This window comes from Arachis hypogaea, chromosome 13 (genome assembly GCF_003086295.3).
Source record: "Arachis hypogaea cultivar Tifrunner chromosome 13, arahy.Tifrunner.gnm2.J5K5, whole genome shotgun sequence".
In the NCBI taxonomy this organism is placed as follows: Eukaryota; Viridiplantae; Streptophyta; class Magnoliopsida; order Fabales; family Fabaceae; genus Arachis; species Arachis hypogaea.
This window is the reverse complement of record NC_092048.1, coordinates 55035773-55056951: the sequence shown is the minus strand read 5'-3', so window position 1 is coordinate 55056951 and position 21179 is coordinate 55035773.

Genomic DNA, 21179 nt, shown 5'->3' with positions numbered 1-21179 from the left:
TTCAAGTTCGGCTCATTTAATTTATGAGTTCAACACTACAAGAAAAAGCGTATTTATCGACGCAAAAAATCGACGGCTATCTCTCCCGTCGATATTTTTCGACAGCTTGCTGTCGATATTTTAAAAAAAATATAATTAAAAATAAAATAATAAAATCAACGGCCTGATCGTCGATTTTTTTGATGATGCATTAAACCCCTTTTAACTATCGTCATATTGTCGACGAGATGGTGTTGATAATACTTTTATTTTAAAATCAACGAACATGGCGTCTATTTTATTAAGTTATTATCGACGGCTAGACAAGCTGTCGATTTTATTAAAATTTTCAAAAATCGATAAGCTTAATAGCGACCACCTCCGTCGTCTATTTTACCGCGAATTTTAATATTATCGACGGCTTAGCCGTCGATTTGGCCGTTGATTTTAACGATATTTTTTGTAGTGCAATTTCAGGTTCAAGCTTGGCTCACCAGCTCACGAGTTTAGTTTATTGAACTATTAACGAGTCGAGTTCAAGCTGATTCATGAGTTGCCTTGACTCACTTCCAGCTCTAATCTTAAGTAACCACGCCGAAAATAATAATCAACTATCTTATTAAAGGAAAATAGTGATTTTAGACATAGAACCATTGTGTTCAATCAACATATTGTAGATATAATGGTGAACCCAACTTCTCAATCACCAATAATTTTTAGAAATTTTCTAGACATTTGGATTAAGTTCAAACAGATTTTTGTATAAAAAAAATAGGAATTTTTATCTTAAGGGTGAAGCGTTGTTTTGATTATCAAGCTTTTTGCTTAAAATTAAAATTATTCCTATCATTTTTCTCTTCAAAATAACCCTTAATATTATAATTATAATTTTGAGATAAATTTATTCTTAACAAAAATAATAATTATAACTCTTTTAAAAAAAATTTATCTTTCTTTAACTTCAATCCCAACACTGTATCCACCACACTTAAACCCCCACCGCTACACCAACCACACCCGACTGCATTCAGACAACAATGGCAATAGCACGCAATAGCACCCACACTTGGTGGTGGCACCAGTGACTCCAATGGTGGCAACCATGGTAGCAATAGCTCCCGCAGCCAGCTCCAGCAACAGTAGCGTTGCTCGTCCCTCCCCTTCACTCTCCCTCTGCTCGCATTCTTTCTCTCTTCGTCTCTCTTTTCGGGTTTTCTCTCTGTCTCGTTAATAAATTCATATTTTGCAATATTTTTGAGTTGAAAAAAATAGAATTTATCAACTTGTATTTATTCATGAAAAGTGCATTCTTTTGTGAATTTTTTCTAATTATGCTCAATTGTTAAAAACATGCTTTTTATACTTCTAATTATCAAATTTAATTCACTTTTACTCTATTTGATGTCTTGATATGTTTGTTTTAGTGATTTAAGGTTTAAGAGGCAAAAATGGCTTAGAAAGATGGAGGAAAAACATGCAAAAGTGAAGATTTTATGAAGAAATGGAGATTTGGAAAAGTTGCAGTGGTACGTTCGCAGGGTCCACGCATACACATGATGCGCGTACCACCATAGGCGCATACGCATCACTCTAGTCTTGTACCTCACTTAAAATGGTACATGACTCACGATTTGTAGTCCTTTTTGAACCCAATCCGAAGCATTTGAAACAAGGATTCTAGGGGAATGAATCAAGTAGCCTTAGTTTAGGTTATTTTTATCATGTTTAGAAAAATTCTAGAGAGAGAAGTTTTAACTTTTCTCTAGAATTCTGTAGTTCTAGTTTAATTTCTCTCTAGTTTTAGGTTTTAATCTTGTTTTAGTTTAGTTTTCTTTACATTATCTTGTTCTATTATCTTAGTTTGCTAGGTTTCTCTTGTTAGTTTTTTATTTTTATTATTTTTAGTTTATGAACAGTTGTTGAATTCTCATTTTCTCTGTAATGAATTTGATGTTTTTATGCTTAAGTTGCTATTGCCTATTTCTTGCAATTAATAGCTGTAGATTTTACTAATTCTTACAATTTATGGTGCTTTATGTTTATGCACATCAATTGTTTGATAAATTATTTGCATTAGTTATGAAGTAGTTGGGGTTGAGGAATTAGGTTGTCTTGAGTCAATGATGTCCAATATTAATTGATAATTTAGGGTTGTTAGTTGATCTTGTTTCTATTGACGCTAATATTTTACTAATTGGGTTAATACTCAAATTCGTCCCTGAAAGATCACGCGATTCATTTTTGTCCCCGAATAATTTTTTTAATCAAATTAGTCACTGAAAGATAAAATGTAAGTCAAATTAGTCCTTCCGTCAGTTGGATGATGACGTGTCACGTGACACGTGGCACGCCACGTGGGAGGTCAGTGACACGTGGCATGTCACGTGGCAGGTTAGTGACACTTGACATATAAAAAAGTTTTTTATAGTCAAAATAATTCTTGAAAGTCCAGACGTAAATCATTTTCATCCCTCAAATTTTAAAAATTAGTCAAACTAGTCCTTATATAATTTTTTTATAATATTAAATTTACAATATTTTTTGATACTACTAATTTTAATATTATTTTTTAAACTTTAATAAACAAAATTCTCTTTACATAAAATAATAAAAATAATTAAATTTTTATAAAGTTATTTTATCATTTGTATTTTAAAATTTTACATTTTCATATTGTAATTTTTATGTGAAATTTTTTTATTTAAATGAGTTTATCAAATTATTGTTGATTATATATTTAAAAATTTAATATTTTAAATTTTACTAAATAATATAGTAATTATTTTAAACTTTAAATTTTTAAAATTTTTAAAATTATAATTTTTATTATTGTTTAATTTATATAGTAAATTCAATAATTGAAAAACTGATTTATGGAATCACTTTTTTGAATCTTAATATTCTAATATAATTTTTTAAATATTTTATTTAAAACAAAAGAAATTTTATTTTAATACGAAGCATACCTATTTATATAATGTATTAGTGCGAAGATAGCCTGTGTTATGCATAGGTATAATGTTTCCTATTTCATGTTATCTCATTGATTTGTGAAATTAAAAGAAAAATTATATAATCTATCTCAAACATATGAAATAGTGGTATTAACTTTGTTTAGGTTAACATACATAAATTTGATTTTGAGCATATAACTTTGTTTAAGTTAATAAATACATACATTTCAATTTTGAGTATATATATATATTCCAGCAAAATGTGATAATGTAAGAAAAATGTTTTAGAATAGAAAAGAATAAGAGAGATTTTGAGAAGAATTAAAGGAGATAGATAATTTTATTGAAAAAATTTTTAAGAAGAAAAGATACAATTACTAATGTTTTATTTGTCAATTACATTTCTATTAAAATTATTAGTATCAAAAAGTATTTCAAATTTAATATTATGAAGAAAAAATAAAAAAATTATATAAGGACTAGTTTGACTAATTTTTAAAATTTGAGGGATGAAAATGACTTACGTCTGGACTTTCAAGGACTATTTTGACTATAAAAAACTCTTTTACATGTCAAGTGACACGTCATCATCCAACTGACGGAAGAACTAATTTGACTTACATTTTATCTTTGAGGGACTAATTTGATTAAAAAAATCATTCGGAGACAAAAATGAAAATCGCATAATCTTTCATGGACGAATTTGAATATTAACCCTTTACTAATTCAATTAGTAAATTAGTTAGGACTTATGGATTAGGATTAATTATGCCTACTTGACTTTTCTTAATATGTAGAGGTTGACGAAGAGGGATTAACTCTTTATAATTGCCATGTTTGTGGTCAGCGACAAAGATAGTGATTCTTGACTCTCAATCCTTGCCAAGACTTTTTTCGCATTTGAATTTACTTTCTTTTACTAGTTAATTGTCTTCATTGCTTAGTTTAATTTCTTGTTTGTTTCTTTAACTTTTTGCTATTTAAATTCCATTACTTGCAATCAAAACTCCGATCTCCCATAGCCAATAATATGCACTCAATTGTGATTCCAAAAGAGAATAATCCAGAATTAAAATCTCCAATATTTGATTTAAATTGTGACATTCTAAACTAAACTTTAAAGAGTATTAGATTTCGGTTTAGAACTACAACAAAATTGAATTTTTAAATTTGTAAATTTTTTAAACCGGTATTTAGCATCGATCACTTGTCTAAGCCTCTCTTTTTCATGAACCCAGCGACAACAACAATGACTTCCCTTGCCGCTGCACCTGATGAAGTCCAATTTCTTATGAGATTATGTATATTTTAAGGGATTTTATTAAGCTTCTCTATGCATTTTGTGCTTAACTGACTATATTTGTGATTCTTGTTCTTAATTGCGATTATTGACAAAATAGTATGTTTCTTATCTATAATTTGAATTTGTTTGGATTTTAAATCATCCGATCCACTTGGTACTTTGACAAATTCATTAGGTTGAATTATGGTCAACTAGAAGCAAGGAGTTTAGCCAACCTAAGATCGTGCAGGGGACTGCCAACGATGCAGGTGAGGCCTTGCGTACGTGAGATTGTGCTACATATACGGCAGATTGCCACGAACACGACAGTGCCATCTCGTTCTTGGTTTAAGTGGCACATGAGATCGCATTTTGGGCCCAAAAATGCTCCAAATATCAGATTTTATATGCATTTAAGGAGGAAATGAAAAGAAGAACAAAAAAGAACTACTTAGTTTTAGTATATTTTAGTTAAGTTTTTTAGAAAGAGAAGCTCTCCTCTTTCTCTAAAATTAGGGTTAGTTTACGTTAGTTTTATTTTAATTTCTTATAATTCTTGCAAGCATCAAGCTTAAAATTCATCTTCTAATTCTTTTTGTATTACATTTTCAGTTTCATGCTCTCTTTTATTTTGTTATTGTGAATACTTATGAGTGTTAGACTTTAAATATTTAATTTAAGTATGATGAATAACGTTCCTTTTGGGTTTTTATTTATTTATGCTTCTTGATGTTGATGTTATGTTTATTGTAAATTTGATGATGATTAAAAGTAGATTTTAGTTAGTTGCAAGTTTATATTTTATGATGCACACCAAATTGACAAATTATTTGAATTAGTTATGGAGTAGATTTTTACATTTGGTTTGGAGTTAAGAATTAAGCCGATCTTGAGTTATCATTGTTCTAATTGATTGGTAATTGCGAGTTGTTGTTGATTAACCTTATTTTTAGGGTTAAGTACGATTTTAGTCCCCAAAGTTGAGGCTGAAAAATTTTTTCATCTCCAACCTGCTTTTGCATTCAAATTCGTCCTTAAGGTCCAATGTGGTTTTAAAATCATCCTTCAGATAATTATATCCTTACCTTACCCTATCATCATCTCACTCTCTCTACGCCACATCTCTTCCTACTTCCTCTATTCTCCTTCTTTGCAATCTGTCTCTCTCCCTCCCTTCGTCTCTCTATCCCTCTCTAAAATTGTTATGTTGTTGGTGTTGTTGAATATATTGAAAGGGAGAAACAAACACGGGAGAGATGGTGAGAAGAGATACTAAAAGGAGCACATGAGCAGAGGTTGTCGTAGTGCCCAAGCGGTAGAGACACAGGTGGCAATGCAGAAACGGAGTAGTGATGCAGGAGGAGAGGTCGAATCGAGCAACGATATCGGCAATGGCGGAACCTCCTTCGATTACAGAGAAGGAACAATGTTGGCAACGGCGGATGAGGCCATTGATGCGAGCGAGGTGAGCGGCTAGGATAGCCGCTAGTGACAGTCACCTTCTGAAGCCATTGCAGCAACACCATCGGAGGCAACAACACTCTCTCTGTTTGCATCCTTCCCCTCTCTCTTTTCGGTGAACCAACGATAGCAGCGACGACTTCTCTCGTCGTCGTACCTTCCTTCTTCTTCTCCTTCCAATTTCACGTCCCTCTCTTGCCATCTCTCTCCTTCGTTCTACCCCTTTAACTCTTGATATTGTTGCCTCTGTGAGAAGGAAAAAGAAGAGAAAGAAAGGTGATAGAGAGACAGGATGAAGAATAAAGGAGGGATACTGGTAGGGTATTTTTGTTATTTAAAATTTATTGTCTTCAAAAGGACAATTTTAATATTAAATTAAATGTTGGGGACCATTTTGAAACAAAAAAAGGTAAGGATGATTTTAATTTTCAGGCTAAACCATAGGGACCAAAATCGTATTTAACTCTTATTTTTACTAATGCTAACTTTTTACTAAATAAAATTTGTATGTTGATTAACCTTATTTATACTAAATTCAATTAGTATATTGGTTAGGACTTATCATTTGGGATAATTGAGTTTAATTCACTTTTTTCAATGTGTAGAGGTTAAATTATTGGGCTGCTCTTAAAAATGATCATAATTTCTAATTTTGTGATAATGATAGTGATCCTTGATTCTTACCCCTAGCCAAAACCCTTACTTTAATTGTTGTCAACTGTGAGTTGCTTGATATTTTGTTAGTTTCTTTAATTTTTCTTCATTTTCTTGCCACTTAATTAATGAATTGTACTTTTAATTTCTTTGTATTTTAATTCATGTTAATTGCAATGAAAACCCTCCAAAACTACAAGAATTTGACAAATTAGCGATGAACTTTTGCGAGAAATATTTTTTGTCACTAACTAGCGAGAAATTAGTGAGGCACTAACGACAAAATTAATGAGCAGTCACAAAATATCCGAACTTAAGACAAGCAACTGATTAGCGAGAGATTCACGAGTAAGTTTGTTTTTCTCAAATTGAGTTTTGCAACTAAAAAAAAAGCGAAAAAAATTTTCTCGCTAATTTGTCACAAATTATTAGCAAGTGACAATGTTCTAGCAAATCAATCACTTAGGAGTTCAATCGAATAAAAGTAAAGTAGCGAGGGATATTGTTGTCACTATTGCAAGTGTTTGATATACAATTAGTGAGAAATAATTCACACATTAGTTGGTCACTAAATGAACTTTGTGCAAAAAGGCTAATTAGTGAGGAACAATGTTCCTAGCTAATCCGTCACAAAGACTTGAAATGTATCTTGTGATGGACAATTTCCTAGCTAATTTGTCAGCAAAGTTTTTATTTTTAGTGAGAAACTAGTTTCTCACCAATTTGTCGCATAATATTGTAAAATTCAAATAAATGAGGTTAGCGATGGAAAACAGTCGTCGCTAACTCGTCACAATAAATAAATCATTTAGTTAGGAAAGTATTTCTTGCTAATTTGTCGCTAAAGCGAAAATATGGATATTGAGTGCCGAGGACCTCATAGCGAGAAATTTGCGACCCTTTAACAACTGACACACTTCATTCGCTAATTTCAAGTCGCTAAATTGTCACAATTGTAATTTAGTAAGCGACTTAGCAACTACAATCTTTTCGCAAAGCAAAAGCTATATCCTACCTATTTTTTAGCAAATTACTCACTAATCTCGTTAGAAATTCATCGCAGAGTTATAACAAATCCAAAGTTAACCGAGAAAATTTTAGAAGTAACTGGTCGCAATTGAGTCATTAATCAGAAGCTTATTTATTGAGAAATTAGCAACCGCTTAACAACTCATAGACAGACTTTCTTCGCTTATTTCATGTTGCTACTAATTTGTGAGGAAAAATATTAGTCCTTATTCTGTCCTTACTTCATGTTGCTACTAATCGTTAACCTCTATATAAATTCATGGAAAATTCATGAAAAGTTTGAAACAAATTTGCTAAGCACGCTAATATAATTTATCATAATTTTGTCACTAATTTAGAGCTATTTTAAATGAGAGAATAGTTAAACTCCGAAAGTCATGACTAATAATTAGCTAGCTAATTTTTAATAACTAATAACTTACAATATTTTACAAGATGTCAATTCTCATAAATTTCACAAACAACTCAAATCAAAAGCTTTTCCTTAAAAAAATATTTTTCTTTAATTAGATCATAAATTTGTCGTTATAATCGAAAGACAAGTTTAAAAATTCAATATTTTTAGAAAATGGGAGCATAATATTGATAATTTTCAATCACAAAGTATACTAGAAAAATATATAATAGATAAGATAATTAAATTGTTATATATGAGGATTTATTTGCATATGATCGTACAAGTTTTGTTATTAATTAGAATTATTTTGGAATTTATTCAATAAAGATTAATTTGAGCTAGATCTTGAATTAATTAGGATCGTCAAAATGAGCCAAATCCGTTGGACTAGCTCGTTTACTTGACTTAAATAGATTGATATTTTACTCTAAAATCAAACTCGTAAAAATGCAAGCTTAAACGACTTAACTCAATTAACCAGAAAAAATAGCTAATTAAGCTGGTCGACTTCTAGGCCAAACAGATGCCTCTTTTTTTTTTTTTTAAAAAAAAAAAATAAGCTAGTAACATGGTAAACTTAGAATTTTTTTTTGTGGCTAATATTTTTTTTTTAAATTGCTCACCCTAAAAAAATGGAGTTTATTTTCAATATTTTTCTCTCAGGTTCTGTAAGACCCAGAACTTTAGAAAATTCTTATTATGATCAAGTCTCAAATCATATAGTTATTTATATCCTTAATTTCAGAGATTATTTTATTAAAGATAATTAAGGCAAGTTGTGATTTATTGAATTTGAGACAAGTTATGATTTATTATCCAATTTTATAATTATTGGATTATTTCCTATATTCAAATTATAAAGTTGGTAATTGTGAAATAATAAGGATTTTATATGACTTGGATTAGATAAGTAATATTTTAAATATTAATACTGCTACTTTGGAAAATAAAAGGGCTTAATTATATTATTTTTAATTATTTTAATTTGGGCATTTTATGGAAAATAATTTGTAAAATTGATGAGCAAATAGTATTTTCTATATATAATTAGTGTTGGATTTAATTTAGGTTTCAATTACTATATTATTACTCCCAATTTTATATAAAATTACTAAAATGCCCCTAACCCTAACTTTTGGAAATGAAATCCTAATCACCCTAGCCCTTAGTAGTCACACCCCAACCCTCCTTCCTTGCCTCAACAGTAACGCACCTCTTCCCATTTCTCCATTCACGCGCAGTAGCATTAGGGAAAAGGGAACCAAGCAGCAGCCTCCATTCCTCCTCTTCAACGCTGCGTAGCCCCAACCCCATTCTTCACTGTCTTGCTGCGTAGCCATCACACACGTACGGTTTCCCCTCCTCCCATGAAAGAAACCGAAACAGAAGCAGAGAAGGGAGAGGGAGTCTGTGTCGCGCCAGGAGGAGAAGACAAGGAGAGGGAGGAGAACCGCGGCGACGCGTCGGGCTTCACCACCGCCGTCGCTTCGCGTCGCCGGATCGCCGCGCATGAGGAGCCGTGTCGTCGCGCCACCCAGTCGCCGGTCTACTGCCTCTATTTCCGCCGCTGTACCACGGAGAAGAGAGAGTCGCGCCGCACCTCAGTCACTGCTGACCCACCAAAGCTGGCGCGCGAGAAGAGGGAAAGGGACGCTGTCTTGTGTCGTCGCCGGCGCGCCTGGGCACTGTTGCTGCGAGCGCACCGTCACCGGGGGAAACCGTGATAGGAGGGAGAAGTCGTGCCGCTGTTCTGTCCGCCGGAGCTTCTACGGCCGTCGGAAGCTGCCGCTGCCCAACCAGCTGCAACAGAGGTTGTCTCATGTCGTGTATGGTTGCCGGAGAAGCTGTTGTGGCCGCCGGCACCATCACCGGAACTTCTGCAGTTTGATTCAGTCTTTAATCCTTTCTCGCGGTAAGCTTCTTCATTCCGGAGCTCTTGAAAATCAATATGCTGTTATATTTGGGCACATATTCTGAGGTTTTGTAACATAGGGTCAAGCTCCGGTTATTGCGGGTCACGATTAAAGCTGTCGTCGAACCGGTTCGGAGACCGCCGTTGTTCGGTTCATCCGTTCTTTCTTCGTTTCGGTAAGTAAGTATGTTTCGAAAAACTTCGCGTTAGTATTTCGTTGTGTTTGGTTAATGAATATGAGTTTTGGTAACGTGGGATCGAGTCGTGATTATTGTATGTTGCGATTAGTGTCGCTATGGTTATTGCGGATGTGGCTTGAAGCTGAGGTTGCAGTTGTTGATGATTTCAGGTTGAGGCGGAAAGGACTCTGTGACGCGTTTGAGTTATGGAATTTGCGTTTTGAGGTAGGGGCGCTTTCCAAAAATTATGTTTTAAGTATTGAAATTATTACATATAGATACTATTGTGAGATATTGTGTATTTGGTGATTGTATCTGCCTTATGTGTTATTTGATTGACTCGAGTGATTATGGATGTTGGTTTGGTTGAATTGTTGTGCGGCTTTGTGAAATGTAATGTTTGAAGTGATTCTTTAAAGATTTAAAATCTGAGTTTAATCCGTTGAGGATTAATTTGATTTGAGTCAATTATTTGATGATGTGAAAAGTCGAATGCACTTTTGAATTCAGCCTGGTTTACTTTAATTGACTTGATCTTGGACAAATGATTTGTTACTGAACCATTTCTTTAAAGCTTTGGAAATGAGTTAAATCGGTTGATATTGAGTTGATTTTGAAATGGTTTTCTTGAGATATACCACTGAGGTGACTGTTGGATTTAGCTTGCTTTGAATTGATTTCTGGTTTTGAGCTGTTGAAAAGGAATGAGAAACGGTTTAGTTGGGACCCGAACCGGGTGGCAAAAGTCCAAGTTTTAAGGGAGGTATTGCCGAAATTTCTACAAAATCCTAGTCTTGTTTGAAAAGTTATTTAAAAAGGATTGGATTTGAGAAGTTGTATTATTTGATTTATTAAGAGAATATTTATATTTTCAAGCTTAATTTATTTGGTGAACTTTATGCCTTGAGTTTGACTTATTTAGAAATGAACTATTTTTACCGTTTGAATCACTAAAGGAAAGAATGATGCTCTAATATTGATTTTAATATAAAAAGGAGCTTTTAGTGATTTCAAAGGAATCTAGACTTTTGATTGAGTAATTAAGTTTGAGGCATTTTGGAAGAGTTAGAAAAATGGATTCCAAAAAGAAACCTGAAAGTGGTTTGATTCAAATAAACCGGTTCCTTTTCAAATGAGTTGATTTTTGGACCGGGTTGGAACTTGTGATTTTGTATGGTCGGTTTCATAATAAATTCAGTTTTATTTACTTGAACCGAGAATCCATGATTTTAAGAGTTTCAATGAATTTTAAGGAATTGATATAGGTTGACCTTCCCTAAAGACTTGGGACTCTGCCGAGAAGCTTTTATTATAAAATCCCATTGTTAGACGGGTGGTTTTGAATACTTTGAAATAAATCCTTAACTTTCCATGGTTTTGGAAGTTTTGGAAAGAGAATGTCGAGAGTGGCTTTGTTTTAAACAGGAAACTCATTTTGAGTAAATTTGGCTTATGAGCCTGAGATGATTTGAGAAATGAGATCTTTAAAGCCAAGGCTGAAAAGAGTTGAAATTTGATTTCAAAGTAAAATGGCTTGAGAAAAGTGATTTGTGGCTTAAATGTCGGTTTTATGAATTTGATGATGTTGAATGGTGGAAGTGCTATTTTGTTATGGGCCGGAATGGCTGTGTATGATTATGAATATTGGCTGGTTCTGGATTGAACCATGAGCCGGAATGACTGTGTGTGATATTAATTTATGGCTGATTGCCGAATGAGTTATGGGCCGTATGGCTGACTATGAATTATGAATTTAAGCCGGATGGCTGAGATGGATATTGATCCATGGCTGGGACTGAATGAATATATGCTTGAGTTGCTCCAGGTCAGAGACTGTGACGCCTGGGTAGTAGCGGTAGTAGTGGTGATTCCACTCGCTCCAGGTTGAGCTTTTAAACACCCGCCTGGGTAGTAGCCGCAGTAGTGGTTATTCCACTGGCTCTGGGTTGAGCGGGTAGTAGCAATGGGGTTGTAGCTCAAACCTACTTGCTCCGCGATGGGTGTTTCTGTCCATGGTTAGCTACCAGGACGTGTCGGGTTGGCTATATAACCGACAGATGATATCATCAGCCACTAGGGACAGGCATGCATCATATGCATCTATGTGACATTGTTTGGGTGTGCATATTGTACTTGGTTTGGCTATGTGATTAACTGCTAATTGTTCTACTTGCTGTAATTGTTTGTTTGTGCTTGAACTTCCTATCTGTGTTTGCAACTGGGACTCCATTGGTTTGTGGTGATTGGTTGATGGTTGGATTGTTTGGGCCTAGGGCCATGGTTGAAATGAGATGGACCAATGATTGGTTTTGGTTTTGTGTTTTTGGTTTGGAAAAGTATGAAATGCTAATTTGGTTCAGCATGGTTAAACCTTTTTGAAAGGCTTTTGAGTCTTTAAGAATTGAATGGTTCCTCTTTTAGAAAAGATTTCTGACTTTACTTTCATTGTAAACCGTTGTTTTTGAAAAGAGGCATGAGACGGTTATTAATCACTGGTGCGGTTATCTTCATGTATCCTATTACAGTAATTCCCAAAAATCCTCTATTGAGAATCCTTTCGAGGATGATGTTTTCACCCCCCTACATTTTTTCCCTTTCAGGATATGGGCACAGAAGTTACGAAGAGTTTATTTGTTGTTGTTGAGATGCTCTGTATTGTTCTAGTTATGGTTTATTGTACCCTCGCCTTTATCTTGATATATTCTGTAAGAGGGATAGGGATTATATTGGTTAATGCTTGTAATAATATTTATATACATGTATGTATGTATATGGATGTACTCTTTATGAGTTTCTCTAAGTTGTATGGTATGTATGTATGTACGTTGTATAGCAAAAGTATTTTTGGGAGTGGTATTACGGTTTAAAGTTTTAAACAGGCTCATATTTTAGTATTAAATAATATAAGTGTCGTCATAATGTCCGAGCTATCAGAGTCGCGCAGCCGGAAGCGTGAGCTTTGGTAGTTAGGGTATTACATTATGGTATCAGAGCAGTCCTTGCTGTAGAGCCTGAGGAATGGACCGACTATGCTTTGATTGCATACTCTGAGCGTTGTCATGTACTAGGTCTTGTCGAATGACGAGAATTAGAGCTTTATGCACACGACGATCTATTAATTAACGCCGTTAGTCTTGCATTGTATAATTCTTGGTATTAAGTTTGGCCGGCTTAATACTAGTGAATTATGTACATGAAAGCACTAATGGGTTATCATAGATGATATACGAGTTTTGAGTATATTGAATCGCGGATTTTGGCAACGTTGGAAACTATTTCTCGAGGCTATTCAGTTGTGTGTCTTGAATTCTGTTCGAGTTGACCTGTTCCTTCATATCCTAACTTGAAATTCTTGTTTGCTAATTCTTTTGAGAAGTAGTTTGATTTTTTTCAACTCTATTCCTCTATTCATATGCCTTCTTGATTGATCTTAAGTGCAAATGCTTGTTTGAAATCTTTGTTGCATCTATCTTCCTCTGTTTGAGTTCTTCCTGATTCTTGTATTCTTTGATATGGTATTGAACTGGTCCTAATGCACTGTACCTTTTGACTCCTGATTTCGAGTACATTCTTAGAGAAATTGTTGATTCACTTTTTCTCTTATTTGATAGTGATCACAGCCAATTTTGAGATTTTTATGAAAACTGCTGTTGAATAGATGTATACTTATCTATATGTGAAACTTTGAAGATTTCTTACACAGTTTAACAACTACTTATTTTAATACCTCGCCTGTACTTTTACTGATTTACGGAATTGCACTTACTTTAAAAGTAAATTGACTTTCTAGTAATTTTACTATAGTTCCAATGTACATCTTCGTTTGATTATGTATTTGGGGTGTTTTTCAAAATTCTGGAAAGAAAGGGGATTTCTCGCTTTTATCCCGGTTGAGTTTCGTTTGATAAAATTTACTTAATTCATTTTGGTTTGAGTTTGATTTAGCATACTACATGGTTTATGCCATTGTTGTTTTTTTGAAAATGTTGGCCTCATAGCTTTCTTCTTATGAACGGACTCGTTCCTTCTTAAGTTTTTCACCTCTATGAATGTCATACGTGATTCTGTTTTTAACTAATCTTTTACATCTTGTGAAATTACCATTGATCTTGGTTTGTCCTCTCTTGTGAATCTCATCTGTATGTGAGTCAGTTTGATTCGTTTCAAATTAGTGCATTGTTTATTCTCTCATTTTCTCTACAAGAGTTTTTAGTTAAAGATTTATCCTTGAGAAATTACTAATGATTAAGTTGTCTTTTCCTATGACTTTTGTATTCTTTTGGATCAATTGAAAGCTTGTTTGATGACTCATGCCTAGTGAATCTTGTTTGGACTACTTTGGTTTAAGATCCTTTCTTGTATGGCTTGACTCCTTTTTAGTACATCTTAAACTTCTTGAATGTTCTTCTGAGATAGTGATTTCAAGAACACTTTTGGAGTCTTGTTTTGAACTTTTTAAAGAAGTTTTGAATTCTCTTTGAAGAAATATTAAACGGAATTTTACTTTCTGTTGCTTGATTGAGATTGAAACCATTATTCAATTTTGATGAAGTTAATTTAAAAATCAGCATGTGCTATTTTAAATGAGGTTTTGGAGAACTTCCTTGTTTAGTGGAAACCGATTCGTTTGTAATGCACAACTTATTTCCTTTACCAAATTGTAAGCAAATTTTTACCTCGGAATTTCTTTTCTAAAAAGAGTTTAACTTCCTCTTTCGTACTTGCTAAAACTTTTATACACGCTTGTTAAATATGGACTTTGGAAATTTTTGAACAAGCATTTGATTTCTCTCCCGAGTTTTATAAATTGGTTTTGGTTAGGTTGTGCACCTAACTATCTTTCTAAAATATTTGAGGAAATATTTTAGCTATTAGTCAAACTTGTGTGCATTTTGTTTTAGAACTCTACAAAGTCTACTTTAACATGAATTTGCATTAAAGCACGATAATGCTTTTGTTACTCTCTTGAAGGATGTTGTTACTTAACCTTCTATTTCAGACTGCGAAGTGGTTTTTCCGCAAGTTTTCGATTCTTTTATGAACAATGAATTCGGAAGTATTTTAATCGTGATTTTGAGTTCTGTGAGCTTTGTCTTGGGTTTGAAATATTCTCTTTTGTAAACCTCATACTTCGACTCAACTTGGATTTGTTTCACACTAATGCGCTGATCCTTCTTTTTATTGATCCTATTGGATTTCTTTGATTCAAGGGTTATCTTTGAAGTTGTCAATTGAATTGTGTCTAGCAAGCTTCATTGCTTGAGTATCCTTGTTTATCCGGAATTGGATACGTTCTCTTAAATCTACGAGTATTATCCTTGACAATTATCTCTCCTTTCTAAGATCTTTCATTCTTCTGAGTAGACTCGAGAATCGTTTGATATCACGTGCGATTTGTAGAAGTAGTAACGCGATGCGTTAGTTCTTTAAGACGTGATATGTGTGTATGGAAGGTGAAGCGGTAGGTGTAAAACGTTATGAGTTGTGGGTGTTCTGTTCCTTGCGAACGAGTTTGCGGTTGTTAGGCTTATGATTGGCTATGAGGTTGTAAAATGATTGGTGGAGTTGGGAAATTGAAGTTCTGAAGTGGGAACGAGAATTGTCAGCGAACGTTATGCCACTGTTTAAATACCAACATGCTTTGCAGCCTTTTACCACACTAATTACCACTTTGCTTTGTGAACGCCTATCTTGATTTGCACCCTATTTTGGCACTTCAAGTTTTTGTAAAGCTTTGAGATCATATGACCTTGTGCATTGAGCCTATCTTGTAATGTTTGCTTTGCAATCACACTCCTACCTTTGCATCCTTATGCATATGATAATCAAAGTATTTGAAAATCGTATATATGTTTATACGATGAGATATTTTTGTTTCTTTCTTAAACGTGTTCAAGGATGAACTGTTATGAAATTTCTTTCGTTTTGTATCAATTTTCGAGGGCGAAAATTTTTATAAGGTGGGTAGAATGTAAGACCCATAACTTTAGAAAATTCTTATTATGATCAAGTCTCAAATCATATAGTTATTTATAGCCTTAATTTCAGAGATTATTTTATTAAAGATAATTAAGGCAAGTTGTTATTTATTGAATTTGAGACAAGTTATGATTTATTATCCAATTTTATAATTATTGGATTATTTCCTATATTCAAATTATAAAGTTGGTAGTTGTGAAATAATAAGGATTTTATATGACTTAGATTAGATAAGTAATATTTTAAATATTAATACTGCTACTTTGGAAAATAAAGGGTTTAATTATATTATTTCTAATTATTTTGATTTGGGCATTTTATGGAAAATAATTTGTAAAATTGATGAGCAAATAGTATTTTCTATATACAATTAGTGTTGGATTTAATTTGGGTTTCAATTACTATATTATTACTCCCAATTTCATCTGAAATTACTAAAATACCCCTAACCCTAACTTTTGGAAATGAAATCCTAATCACCCTAGCCCTTAGCAGCCACACCCCAACCCTCCTTCCTTGCCTCAGCAGTAACGCACCTCTTCCCCTTTCTCCATTCACGCGCAGTAGCATTAGGGAAAAGGGAACCAAGCAGCAGCCTCCATTCCTCCTCTTCAACGCTGCGCAGCCCTAAACCCCTTCTTCACTGTCTTGCTGCGCAGCCATCACACACGTACAGTTTCCCCTCCTCCCATGAAAGAAACCGAAACAGAAGCAGAGAAGGGAGAGGGAGTCTGTGTCGCGCCAGGAGGAGAAGACAAGGAGAGGGAGGAGAACCGCGACGACGCGTCGGGCTTCACCACCGCCGTCGCCGGTCTACTGCCTCTATTTCCGCCACTGTACCACGGAGAAGAGAGAGTCGCGCCGCACCTCAGTCACTGCTAACCCACCGAAGCTGGCGCGCGAGAAGAGGGAAAGGGACGCTGCCTTGTGTCGTCGCCGGCGCGCCTGGGCACTGTTTCTGCGAGCGCACCGTCACCGGAGCTGGATTGGTTGCCGTCATGGGAAACCGTGAAAGGAGGGAGAAGTCGTGCCGCTGTTCTGTCCGCCGGAGCTTCTATGGTCGTCGAAAGCTGCCGCTGCCCAACCAGCTGCAACAGAGGTTGTCTCATGTCATGTATGGTTGCCGGAGAAGCTGTTGCGGCCGCCGGCACCATCACCGGAACTTCTGCAGTTTGATTCAGTCTTTAATCTTTTCTCGCGGTAAGCATCTTCATTCCGGAGCTCTTAAAAATCAATATGCTGTTATATTTGGGCACAGATTCTGAGGTTTTGTAACATAGGGTCAAGCTCCGGTTATTGCGGGTCACGATTAAAGCTGCCGTCGAACCGGTTCGGAGACCGCCGTTGTTCGATTCATCCGTTCCTTCTTCGTTTCGGTAAGTAAGTATGTTTCAAAAAGCTTCGCGTTAGTATTTCGTTGTGTTTGGTTAATGAATATGAGTTTTGGTAACGTGGGATCGAGTCGTGATTATTGTATGTTGCGATTAGTGTCGCTATGGTTATTGCGGATGTGGCTTGAAGCTGAGGTTGCGGTTGTTGATGATTTTGGGTTGAGGCGGAAAGGACTCTGTGACGCGTTTGAGTTATGGAATTTACGTTTTGAGGTAGGGGCGCTTTCCAAAAACTATGTTTTAAGTATTGGAATTATTACATATGGATACTGTTGTGAGATATTGTGTATTTGGTGAATGTATCTGCCTTATGTGTTATTTGATTGACTTGAGTGATTATGGATGTTGGTTTGGTTGAATTGTTGTGCGGCTTTGTGAAATGCAATGTTTGAAGTGATTCTTTAAAGATTTGAAATCTGAGTTTAATCCGTTGAGGATTGATTTGATGTGAGTCAATTATTTGATGATGTGAAAAGTCGAATGCACTTTTGAATTCAGCCTGGTTTACTTTAATTGACTTGATCTTGGACAAATGATTTGTTACTGAACTGTTTCTTTAAAGCTTTGGAAATGAGTTAAATCGGTTGATTTTGAAATGGTTTTCTTGAGATATGCCACTAAGGTGACTGTTGGATTTAGCTTGCTTTGAATTGATTTCTGGTTTTGAGCTGTTGAAAAGGAATGAGAAATAGTTTAGTTGGGACCCGAACCGGGTGGAAAAAGTCCAAGTTTTAGGGGAGGTGTTGCCGAAATTTCTACAAAATCCTAGTCTTGTTTCAAAATTTATTTAAAAAAGGTTGGATTTGAGAAGTTGTATTATTTGATTTATTAAGAGAATATTTATATTTTCAAGCTTAATTTATTTGGTGAACTTTATGCCTTGAGTTTGACTTATTAGAAATAAACTATTTTTACCGTTTGAATCACTAAAGGAAAGAATGATGCTCTAATATTGATTTCAATATAAAAAGGAGCTTTTAGTGATTTCAAAGGAATCTAGACTTTTGATTGAGTAATTAAGTTTGAGGCATTTTGGAAGAGTTAGAAAAATGGGTTCCAAAAAGAAACCTGAAAGTGGTTTGATTCAAATAAACCGGTTCCTTTTCAAATGAGTTGATTTTTGGACCGGGTTGAAACTTGTGATTTTGTATGGTCGGTTTCATAATAAATTCAGTTTTATTTACTTGAACCGAGAATCCATGATTTTAAGAGTTTCAATGAATTTTAAGGAATTGATATAGGTTGACCTTCCCTAAAGACTTGGGACTCTGCCGAGAAGCTTTTATTATAAAATCCCATTGTTGGACGGGTGGTTTTGAATACTTTGAAATAAATCCTTAATTTGCCATGGTTTTGGAAGTTTTGGAAAGAGAATGCCGAGAGTGGCTTTGTTTTAAACAGGGAACTCACTTTGAGTAAATTTGGCTTATGAGCCTGAGATGATTTGAGAAATGAGATCTTTAAAGCCAAGGCTGAAAAGAATTAAAATTTGATTTCAAAGTAAAATGGCTTGAGAAAAGTGATTTGTGGCTTAAATGCCGGTTTTATGAATTTGATGATGTTGAATGGTGGAAGTGCTGTTTTGTTATGGGCCGAAATGGGTGTGTATGATTATGAATATTGGCTGGTTCTGGATTGAATCGTGAGCCGGAATGGCTGTGTATGATATTGATTTATGGCTGATTGCCGAATGAGTTATGGGCTGTATGGCTGACTATGAATTATGAATTTAAGCCGGATGGCTGAGATGGATGTTGATCCATGGCTGGGACTGAATGAATATATGCTTGAGATACCTGGGTAGTAGCAAGGGTTGTGGTTCGTCCCACTTGCTCCAGGTTGAGCTTTTAAACACCCGCCTGGGTAGTAGCTGCAGTAGTGGTTATTCCACTGGCTCTGGGTTGAGCGGGTAGTAGCAATGGGGTTGTAGCTCAAACCTACTTGCTCCGCGATGGGTGTTTCTGTCCATGGTTAGCTACCAGGACGTGTCGGGTTGGCTATATAACCGACAGATGATATCATCAGCCACTAGGGACAGGCATGCATCATATGCATCTATGTGATATTGTTTGGGTGTGCATATTATACTTGGTTTGCCTATGTGATTAACTGCTAATTGTTCTACTTGCTGTAATTGTTTGTTTGTGCTTGAACTTCCTATCTGTGTTTGCAACTGGGACTCCGTTGGTTTGTGGTGATTGGTTGATGGTTGGATTGTTTGGGCCTAGGGCCATGGTTGAAATGAGATGGACCAATGATTGGTTTCGGTTTTGTGTTTTTGGTTTGGAGAAGTATGAAATGCTAATTTGGTTCAGCATGGTTAAACCTTTTTGAAAGGCTTTTGAGTCTTTGAGAATTGAATAGTTCCTCTTTTAGAAAAGATTTCTGACTGTACTTTCATTGTAAATCGTTGTTTTTGAAAAGAGGCATGAGACGGTTATTAATCACTGGTGCGGTTATCTTCATGTATCCTATTACAGTAATTCCCAAAAACCCTCTACTGAGAACCCTTTCAAGGATGATGTTCTCACTCCCCTTATATTTTTCCCCTTTCAGGATATGGGCGCAGAAGTTACGAAGAGTTTATTTGTTGTTGTTGAGATGCTCTGTATTGTTCTAGTTATGGTTTATTGTACCTTCGCCTTTATCTTGATATATTCTGTAAGAGGGATAGGGATTATATTGGTTAATGCTTGTAATAATATTTATATACATGTATGTATGTATATGGATGTATTCTTTATGAGTTTCTGTAAGTTGTATGGTATGTATGTATGTACGTTGTATAGCAAAAGTATTTTTGGGAGTGGTATTACGGTTTAAAGTTTTAAATAGGCTCATATTTTAGTATTAAATAATATAAGTGTCGTCGTAATGTCCGAGCTATCAGAGTCGCGCAGCCGGAAGCGTGAGCTTTGGTAGTTAGGGTATTACAGGTTCCATGTGATCAAGATCTATTAGAGCTTTCAGAAGCTTGATTGTTGCTCTAAAGTTCTAAAGTTTTCAAATTGAACTTGTTATTGTCGTCTTCGTGAGGATGTTGGGAGTCCTTTAAATTTATAGGAGGTCTAGTAGATCTCAATCACATGAAACTTAGACGAGGAGCCTAAATCTTGACAAATTAATATGCAAAATCAACATGTCATTCACAAAAATTAGTTCAGGGATTAATGTGAGTTACTGTTGTAAATTTTAGGGTTCAAATTGAGTAAATTGTAATTTTAGGGATCAATTTAAATTTGACCTCAAATTTTAGGGACCAAATTAAATATTAACTCAATTTTCAATAACTAAACTACATTGATACAAGAAGTAATCAATATATATATATAGCTAACCATTCTTGGTTTTTTTTATAATATTTCTAAACTCGACAAGTCAAGAATTAATTTGTTATGAATCGGAGTTCTGTTTAATAGTTTGTCACTAGTCAATGAATTATTGCATATACGAGATGAGATTTGAATGCTGAATACTGCTTACTATTTGTTTATATGATATACAGTATTCTATAAATTATACTTTAAATAAATTTTATTATATACAAAATATTCAATAATATAAATTTAAATTGAATAGATTTATGAGATTTTGGGTATGAAAATATAAATTATAAAATATAAAAATATTCTTAAATTAAAAGAGTAATACAAATTATTTTATTTTATTTATTTTAATATAAGATTATTGACATTTACATAAATATTTTTGTATTTATAAAAAAATCTTATTTATCTTATAATTTTTTAAAAAAATTAAATTCTTTTTCAAAAAATCAAAATAAAAATTAAAAAAATAATAACTCAAAAATAAAATAAGTTATATTAATTTTAAAAAATATTTAATTCCAAAAATAGAAAACACACTTATAAACGTCCTTTTCATTATTTCAAATAAAAAATTACATATGTCACCAAAAAATAAAAAATAAAAAATTACATATAGCACCTTTTTCTTTTGTC